This window comes from Zingiber officinale, chromosome 10B, assembly GCF_018446385.1.
Source record: "Zingiber officinale cultivar Zhangliang chromosome 10B, Zo_v1.1, whole genome shotgun sequence".
In the NCBI taxonomy this organism is placed as follows: domain Eukaryota; kingdom Viridiplantae; phylum Streptophyta; class Magnoliopsida; order Zingiberales; family Zingiberaceae; genus Zingiber; species Zingiber officinale.
The window spans coordinates 35,119,624-35,130,790 of NC_056005.1; positions in this window are offsets into that span (position 1 = coordinate 35,119,624).

Sequence of the window (11,167 nt, forward strand, 5' to 3'; positions counted from 1 at the left end):
TTGTTATCGATTGGTCACCGGCACCGATCGAGATACAATCAGATCGGATCGGTCTGCAGACCACCGAGCTTGGTTTTGTCCTAACCAAGTCCCAAGTCTCCCAAACCAACATCCGGTCAACTTTGACCTGTTGGTACATCATGCTTAGCATCCGGTCACTCCCTTGACCTGCTAAGACTCCCCACCAAGTGTCCGGTCAATTCCTTTGACCCACTTGGACTTTTCTCTTCGTGTCAAGTATCCGGTCACTCCCTTGACCTACTTGACCTTCTCAACACCAGATGTCCGATCATCCTTGATCCATCTGGATTTTCCCTTGCCCGGCTTCACTCACCAGGACTTTCACCTAGCTTCACTCACTAGGGTTTTCACACTGCCTAACATCCCAGTTAGGACTTTCTCACTGCCTGGCTTCACTCACCAGGACTTTCCAATTGCCTAACATCCCAGTTAGGACTTTCCCACTGCCTGGCTTCACTCACCAGGACTTTCCACACTGCCTAACATCCCAGTTAGGACTTTCTCACTGCCTGGCTTCACTCACCAGAACTTTCCAACTGCATAACATCCCAGTTAGGACTTTCCCACTGCCTGGCTTCATACTTGGACTTTCCGCGTGCCAAGCTACCTGCTTGGACTTTTCCCCGTGCCAAGTCTCCGTACTTGGACTTTTCCAGTGCCAAGTCTCCATACTTGGACTTTTCGCGAATCAGGTCAACCAGGTCAACCTTGACCTAAGGTTGCACCTACAATCTCCCAAACACCTATTCTTGTCAAACATCAAGAATACAACTCTCTTCTCGTCAAACATCGACATGCAACTCAACTAGGTCAACCTTGACCTAAGGTTGCACCGACAATCTTCCCAAGTCAAACATCAAAATACAACTCGAGTCAAGTCACCTCGAGTCGGGTCAACCAGGTCAACCTTGACCTAAGATTGCACCAACAATCTCCCCCTTTTTGATGTTTGACAAAACCCATAATCAAGTTAGGTTAACCCGATAACGTAACTTAGGTTTTCCAACCATCTTCCAATGTCCAATGTTCTTTCCTTGAACATTCTCTGGACATTCTCCCCTTAGGTTAACCCGATAACCTAACTTAGGTTCTCCAATAATTCTCCCCCTTTTTGACACACATCAAAAAGAATTCAAATGTTCTTCCGCGAACATTCCTTGACATTCTTCCCCTAGCTTAGGTTAACCCGATAACCTAACTTGGGTTCTCCAATAATTCTCCAATGAACACTCTCCCCTTTTTGACACACATCAAAAAGAAAAAGGAGAGTATCAAGGTCAAGAGTTTCTTCCTAATGAAAGTCCCATACCTTTCATTGAAACTCTTAATTTCCCCCTTGATACTAAACTCAACAATCAACTTAGTGATAATCCCATATCACTAATCCTCAAAAGTCTTAAGGAGTAAAAACTCCCCCTAAAAGTCAACTCCCCCTTGACAATTAGGTAAAACTCCCCCTAAAGGTTAACTCCCCCTTGACCATTGCACCAACAATGTCTTTGTGAGTTCCAAACCTTTAGAAATCCAAAAACATCATTTCCATAAGATCGATTAGGGAACCTCCTGATCGGTCCCGGACCGATCAGAGGTCCATCAGTGACCGTGCCAGAACCCCTGATCGGTCTCACCGATTGGTCTGCAGACCGATCCATGCTTCCCTGGATCGGTCCGCAGACCGATCAAGGCTCTAAACACAGATTTATGATTTTCCTCTTCCGAAATTCAGAAACCCTTTAAAAATTCTAGAAAATTTCAAAAATTATAAAATTTTGAGGATACATTCCTCATAACATATACTATCATGGAAAAATAATTTTCTATGAAAATAACTTCTATTTTTCAATCTTGATACAAAGTTCAAAAACTTTGAAATAGTTCAAGTTTAACTCAACTTTGTATCACAATGTTCAATGATGAATGCAATCACTAAGATGGCTTCATCAAGGTTTTCCAAATCAATTTCAAAATGATTTTAATCCTTTTAATTTAGGACCATAATCTTAGGGCTAAATGTACATGACTTGTACACAAGCTTTTCCTATGATCCTCCATTTCTTGAATTAGGCTCATCTAGGTACAAGAACTATGCACCTTGATCCTAATTCATGATCCTAATATCTCACACACATCTAAAGTGTATCAAACACATCCATGGCAATTTTGATGTGAGATATGAGTTTAGGTCATCTTAGGCTAAGTTCTCATGCATTTGCTAAACTACACTTTGATCTCAATATCAAAATGTGTTTTTATCCTTAAATCAATTTCATTGATCATTAATGCAAGAGATGATGACATGGCATGAAATAATATCATAAATAGAAGCATGTGCCAATGTCATGATGTCATGGCATAAAGTTTGGAACTTAAATAAACATGACATAAAACTAACCTAAGCATTATCATGACATTTCAAAAAAAAATAAACTTAAATATGATGTCATGACATGTGAGGGCAAACAATCATGGCAAGATTTAGCATGAATAAGACATACCTAGATTACCTATCTAAGTATCCTTAGCCTTAGCTAATACTTAAGCTTTAACCCTTGATTCCCCTAATATGCCAAAATCCTAATTTTGACACTTCTTGAACTCTAGATTCATTCATGCCACTTAAAGATCAAATTTATTCTCAAATCTTGGCATGTTTCATTTTTCCTCAAGAGTTCTCTAGATTTTCCCAAATTGTGCCAATTGATATTAAAAATGAAATTTCCAATCTTTAGGCACATTTAACTCTTCAAAGGAGTAAATGATAATTCCATTTCATTTTCAAAAGTTCTCAAAACCTTGAAAATGCTCCTTGAGTGTCAATTTCCTCAAAGTTGGGTTAACTACCCTTCTAATCGGAGTTGACACTCTCTAACCCATTTATGAGGTAGAGAAGATGCTCCTAGGAACCCAATACCTATTAGAGCTCATTGGGTTCACTAAATATTCACTAGGGATAACTTCCCTAGCAACCCTCCTAATGACCCTCTTAGGCTTTAAAGCCTTGGTCATTTGGGACTCATCAAGATCAACTCTAGGGGTGACTCCCCTTGTGACCTTGGTGATGGTCTTCCTAGCCCTAGATTTTGTTCCATAATCGAATGGAACATTATGATAAGTGGGCTTGACCACTTGGGACTTAGGTTTGTGACCCAAACCTTTCTTGTCCTTGGACATTGGTTTTTGACCCTTAAACCCTAGAGATGACTTCTCCAAGTTCTTAAGAGCCTTTTCCAAAGTATCAAGTCTTGACCTCAAGACTTGATTCTCCTTCTCTAATACCTCAAGTTTTAATTTGTCATTGTTCTTTGAGGCATTCCTAGGCATGTGTCTAGTTGATTTGGGGTTTCTACCTAGGTTTTCCTTAACCTTAGAAGTGTTAATCCTAGGGTTAGCATTCCTAGTAGTATCCCTATCTAGGTTGACATGTTTAGCACCTAAGCACATGTATTGATTTCTAGTGTTAACATGCTTATCATTATTGACTAATGCAATAAAATTACTAGCATGTATCCTACTAGAATTGCACGAATGAGCCTTAAAAGATACCTTAGGGTTTGCCTTAGCTCCCCCTATTGATGTGCATCCCTTGTCCTTGTGAGGTTTCCTCCCCTTCGGACATTGGCTCCTATAGTGTCCCCGTTGCTTGCATTGAAAGCACACCACGTGCTTCTTGCCTTTGCGTGTTGGGACTCCGGCTTCCTTGACCTTTGGTGCCGGTGGAGTCTTCCTAACCTTCTTTGGGCATTTGCTCCTGTAATGTCCATGTTTCCTACACTCAAAACACATTATGTGTAATTTGCTTGAAATCACAGTGTTTGAGTTACCTAGGGTTGTGGATGGAGATGAGCTTTCTTCTTCAACCCTTCCGGAGGTGGGAACTTCTTCTTCTTGCTCCGAACTTGAACAAGAGGAACTCTCCTCCTCTTCTTCCTTGGATGTTGAGTAGCCCTCAACTCCCAATTCGCTCCCTCCATGATGTGAGCTACTTGGCTCACTAGGCTCCTCTTCATGGCTTGAAGTGGAGCTCTCCTCATGGTACTTGGCCAAGTTATCCCACAACTCCTTGGCATTGTTGTATTTACCTATCTTACACAAAACATTAGTAGGTAATGAAAATTCAATTGTTTTAGTTACCTCATTGTTGATCGTGGATTGGTGGACTTGTTCCTTCGTCCACTTGTTCTTCTCTAGAGGCACTCCTTCTTTATCCATTGGAGGAGTAAACCCTTCTTGTACACAAAACCAGTTCCACATAGTAGTCCTAAGAAAATACATCATCCTTACCTTCCAATATGCGAAGTTGTCATTGTAGAAGGGTGGAATGGTGATGTCTTCTCCAAATTGATTCATCTCTAGCTTGTGCTCCCACGGGTGTGAATCCGTCGAAGAGCGGCCTCGCTCTGATACCACTTGTTGGGATCCTTCGTACGGAGGCTAGAGAGGGGGGTGTGAATAGCCGACCCTAAATCGTCGTTTCTTTCTACAAAACGTGTTAGCGCAGCGGAAAATACAAAGAAACGAAAGAGAAGAAAACCAAACCTTAACACAAGGATGTAACGAGGTTCGGAGATTAGGGCTCCTACTCCTCGGCGTGTCCGTAAGGTGGACGAGTCCAGTCAATCCATCGGTGGATGAGTCCCCGGAGAACCGGCTAATACAATATACTCCTTGTGGGTGGAGAAACCTCGCCACAAACGTTTGCAACAGCAAACAAAGAGTACAAGAACAGTAAGAAAAGCAATACAATATGAATACAATAGCACTCTACCAATTGCTTGCTTTCTTGTCGACTGGAGGTGAAGCAGCAACTTCACAACCCAAACGCAGCAGCTGGTCGACGACTGGAAGCTCACGCGAAGCTTCGGAGGCGAGCTCAATCAAAGCTCAGTTGAAGCAGAAGCTTCAGCAGCAGAAGAATAGAAGTTCTAGAAGAAAAGTAGAAGTCCCCGTGCAGCAGCAGCCCTCGGCCCCTTTATACCAACGGCTAGGGCCAGACCGATCAGGCATCACCCTGATCGGTCTGGGCTGATCCGATCGGTCGTGGGGACCGATCAGGGAACCTCCTGGTCCAGGACACTTAGCAGAGAGTTGCCCAACTCTCGTGTGGAATCTGATCGGTCCCGGACCGATCACATGTCTGATCGGTCCGGGGACCGATCAGCCCATCGATCGGTCCCCATACCATCGGTAAGCCTGACCTTCGCTTGTTATCCGATTGGTCACCGACCGATCGATACACAACGATGGATCGGTCTGCAGACCGATCCAGAGCTTGGTTTTTGCCCAAACCAAGTCCCAAGTCTCCCAAACCAACATCCGGTCAACCTTGACCTGTTGGTACATCATGCTTAGCATCCGGTCACTCCCTTGACCTGCTAAGACTCCTCACCAAGTGTCCGGTCAATCCCTTTGACCCACTTGGACTTTTCTCTTCGTGTCAAGTATCCGGTCACTCCCTTGACCTACTTGACCTTCTCAACACCAGATGTCCGATCATCCTTGATCCATCTGGATTTTCCCTTGCCCGGCTTCACTCACCAGGACTTTCACCTAGCTTCACTCACTAGGGTTTTCACACTGCCTAACATCCCAGTTAGGACTTTCTCACTGCCTGGCTTCACTCACCAGGACTTTCCAACTGCCTAACATCCCAGTTAGGACTTTCCCACTGCCTGGCTTCACTCACCAGGACTTTCCACACTGCCTAACATCCCAGTTAGGACTTTCTCACTGCCTGGCTTCACTCACCAGGACTTTCCAACTGCCTAACATCCCAGTTAGGACTTTCCCACTGCCTGGCTTCATACTTGGACTTTCCGCGTGCCAAGCTACCTGCTTGGACTTTTCCCCGTGCCAAGTCTCCGTACTTGGACTTTTCCAGTGCCAAGTCTCCATACTTGGACTTTTCGCGAATCAGGTCAACCAGGTCAACCTTGACCTAAGGTTGCACCTACAATCTCCCAAACACCTATTCTTGTCAAACATCAAGAATACAACTCTCTTCTCGTCAAACATCGACATGCAACTCAACTAGGTCAACCTTGACCTAAGGTTGCACCGACAATCTTCCCAAGTCAAACATCAAAATACAACTCGAGTCAAGTCACCTCGAGTCGGGTCAACCAGGTCAACCTTGACCTAAGGTTGCACCAACATGGACTTCCTGCTAAGTGCATCGACAACCACATTAGCTCTCCCCGGGTGATAGCTAATGGTACAAGCATAATCCTTCAGGAACTCCATCCATCTCCTCTGTCGGAGATTAAGTTCCTTCTAAGTAAACAGATATTTGACACTCTTATAGTCAGTGAGAAATCTCAAATATAACGCCATATAAATAATGCCGCCAAATCTTCATGACAAAAATAATGGCGACTAGCTCCAGATCATGTACAGTGTAGTTCTTCTCATGCTCCTTCAACCGACGAGAAGCATAGGAGACTACTCTATCGTGCTGCATTAGAACAGCGCTCAAACCCTGAATAGATGCGTCGGTGTAGAGGACATATCCGTCCTCTCCAGAAGGTAAAACCAAAATCGGGGCCGACACTAGTCTCCGCTTCAGCTCCTAGAAGCTGGTCTTGCCATCCTCAGTCCAAGTGAACTTCACGCCTTTCCTAGTCAGCCGTGTAAGTAGCATAGCAATCCGTGAGAAACCCTCCACGTATCTCCGGAAATATCGAGCCAAACAAAGGAAGTTGCGAGCCTCTTCTACAGACTCCGTCTACTCCCAATGGTAACTACCTCAATCTCCTGTGGAACCACGGTATACTCCTACTGGTGACCGTGTGTCTCAAACATCTCACAGAAGACACCCAAAACACGCACTACTGATCTTCGCATATAGATGTTCTCGTCGAAACATCTCTAGGTCTATGCAAAGGTGGTGCACGTGACTCACCTCGGATCCATAATAAATCACAACATCATCAACAAAGACAATGGAAACTGATCCATACATCCTTAACATACCAAAATCATCGAGTTCCTGAAAACATCTAAGGCTTTGTAAGCCCTAATGATAAAACCAAAATACATAATGTCCGTATCATAGACATTCCTAACCATAAGATCCTCAACAATAAACAGATCTGATCACCAACGATATATAATCACCAAAGAATAGATCCTCCAGTGTGAGAGCAATACTCCATCACACGAAATACCACATATGTGGGAGCAACGCTCTACCACAAATAATCCAAAATATGTATCCACAATAAACATGGGAGCAATGCTCCGCTACAAGTAATCCGCAATATGTGGGAGCTACGCTCCACCACAAACAACCCAAGATATGTGGGAGCTACGCTCTACCACAAACAAACCTAAGTGCCCAAGGCACCTAACTATCTAGCCAGAGACTACATGGGGTCGCTCTACCACAGATCACTGTGGGTAGCCTAGGGTATCAAAATCCAGTAATCAAATCAAACCCATCGTCAACTCTATCCACATCGTAGTGAGTCACCCACTGATAAGAAAACTAGTTGACAGGGTAATCCAACAAATGACATAATGCAAACACTCCACATCCTGCATTCAACATAAGTAGAATCATCATGCTGCTACCAACAATACACCTGGCACACATGCATACACAACATATGTATGATCGACATAATCTTCCAATTAGTACACACCAAAGATACTCACAACATAGGTATAAATCATCGTAGTACCTCCAACAATGCATACCGAAACCGTGTGCATATATCAACATAAGTATAATCGTCAATACACCTCCAATAATACTCACAACACATACCAATTGAGTATAATCACTTAATACTTCCAATAGAGTCTAATAGACCCAAGTGTATCCATAAATCAAATATAATCCACAAAATACCTCGAATCTTACACCGAACACATCTGCACATAGCACATCTCTGATTAAATCGACAAGATACATCAAGCAAAATACCTAAACTCATGTGCACATCCCACAACATAGATTAAATTGACAAGATACTTTCCATAATACATTCAGATACATACACCGAACTACATAGCTATGATCCACACAGAACCTACAAACCATAACAGAACATGTATACATATACTACTTGCAAATGGACAATCAACCACAGGATTCCTACAACACATAACAATCATAATATACATGCAACCTAAACATGCAAAATCAGCATACTAGCTCAATCAAAGAGACCAACCCTATGCTACCAACACTCATGGGTTACGGGTATACCTAAACAAAAATCTTGCATATGTATCAAGTAGGAATACATCAATCATAGACAGCCCAAAATAAAGTAGCCTAATCATCCAGTAATAACCCTGCTCTAGGTTCAACGGAACTAGTAGCGGACAAAAGAGATATACACGCCATGGTATAACTTTGCAAGTCAATGTCATACCCTACTAAGCTGTATCTAATGGGGAAAATTTTAACATCATAAATCCAAATATACTCTCCAAGTTATACACTCGTAACGATTGTATCTCATAAGTGTTAAGCAACTAGCTCTACACTTCCTTACATCAGCGGGGTCACAAACCCCAATGCACCTTCTAAGTCATCCAACCAGGTATATACAGTCCATGGTCAAAATCTTCATGGAATAGGATACATCGGTCCTCTAAAACTGGTCGAGCCGACAACGATATACGATTATTTCAGTCCTTCCCACTTCAGTACAAGCCATGTACTCTATGTGCTCACGATATCCACTAAGCACGAATAACTCAAAGATCAGCATCTCTATAAATAGAGTATGATGGTCCTCTACTGATCGGACCAACAAAACTAAATCGGTCATCTTCCAATTGATCAAGATTACATTAATCCTCTTCAAGCAACTATGGTAAATCAAACTTCTAATGATCGATCTAACAAGAGTAGATCAATTATCTACTAATAAAATTAATTAAGATAAAAGGATATACTACTGTCTAGGTCAACATGAAGATATAAATACTATCCAATACACAGCTAATAATAACAAAGGCTGGTATGTGCCTCGATCTTCTAACCAACTAGTAATAACAGAAACTAAAACTACTGGTGTATTATATGAAAAATCACCAGAAACTGTTATCCCTCAATCTCTATTAGGGTCGATCATCGTCAGTGGCTAACCCCTCACATGTAATATGGCTACAACATCAGACAGACACCAGATACAAAGTGTCATAACTATCACAGTCAACAATGCATACACTAACTAAATAGTAGGATAACAATATACCAACATACCTCCTATAGCTTGGAGATGTCCTACTATTGCCAGGTCCCAAAACCCAAAAAAAATCACATCAAGAAGATAAAAAAAACACGAAATCCAAAACACGGAATATAAAACTCGTAAACCGTGCTCTGATACCAAATACATTGGTATCAGATCAATCTCAAAAATCCAAAACACATAGCAAGTGTCGTATACCTGCTCTGATACCACTAAATTGTCACGCCCCGAGGAAGTCCCTGACCGAAGAAATTTCGGCAGCACCTCCCCTGTACGGGTGACAATCTGAAGCATTTCTACAGACACAATATACATCAGCCACATGCGGCTGGAATATATATACACAACCACGCAGTTAATAATCTCAGCCTATATGGCTGGACAAGTATAACAACAACCACGCAGTTATATATATTTTAAACAACCCACTCGGCTGAAATCAAAACCAATACAACGGAAAAACATAAAATACTAGCCCATACAAAACCAAATAAATCACTGCTAGCCGGCTAGGCTTACACCACACAACAACACAACACAACAATATAACAATTCCAGAAATAAAATCGGAACACAAAGCTAAATACACCAATTATAAATACCGAAGTAAAAGTACACAAACGCGTAGACATGTCTTCTGATGTGAATTGGGGACTGGCAGCCAGAATACTCCAAGCGTCTCCATAAACAACCTAGTAGCTGAAAAAGATAGTGTCCACGGGGGTGAGTTCAACAACTCAGCAAATACCAATGGACATGAGTAGTAAGATATATCTAACAGCAACAAACATGGAATATAGCTTCCTAATCATATATAGGGAATATGCAAAACTGAAAGGTAACTGAGGAAGCTATACTCACCAGGAACTCCTATCCAGACAAAAGAGTCATCAACTGAAAGTGTCAATAATCCTGTATGTAGGTCAAAGGTATGCATCCAACCAAAATGCAGCAAACACAATCACAAGAAATAAATGCATCAATGCATATGATGCTAATGATGCGTCCTGGTCACCCCTGACGCCAGTTAGTCATCTCACACACAAATGGTGAGACCAAGTGGGTAGGGCTGTGACAACCGTGCACTCTGTCGTCACTGCTCCTGATGAGTGACCGAGTGGACGAGATGCTGTCGGAGTACTCCTATCCTCTTACACCAAATCATAAATGGGGGAGCTCAATGCTCTCATCTCCCAGTACACGAGGACGGGGAGGTATCTTTGCCGGCTACCACGCTGAGTCATCTGACCAACGGAGCCAAAGAGAGTCCACCGTCTGCCGGCTACAACGCTGCTACACTAAATGCAAACGGAGCCAAACAGAGCGAAACTGTCTGCCGGCTACCACGCTGAGTCCTCAGACCAACGGAGCCAAACAGCAGAATCGCCACACACCTGTCTGATATACCACTAATCCATGAGTGGTGGTGTGTGCAGTACATGTAGCTGGCGATGTGCTCAACCATAGTGGAGCCGACAATCGCACAACATGCAATCATGATGCATGACACTAAGCATAGCAATAAACTGATCAACATAACCATATCCATATATATATAATATGGGTACCACAGTATCAGTAAGTCAAATCCGCGGATCTAGGGTATACAGGTCCTCTATGGTATCACAACTTAGATCCTGAACATATCCCTCTCCACAACATATGTACCAACAATATGCACAGACCAAAGAAAAAGGGGTCGAGGTACACCAATCAGATATGATATACAAATATAGGTACACAAGTTAGGTATGGTATAAAAACCTAGGTATCAGATAATCTAAATACACATGCCAGAAATAAAATCCAGAACCTAGTCCTAACCTCAGTAAAGCATGGTATGTCACTTACTCTAGGAACTAAGGTACTCATGGCAATAATCAGGAGGTATAAACATGGATACCTAACAAGCGACAAAATAGAACATGCTATGGATATCA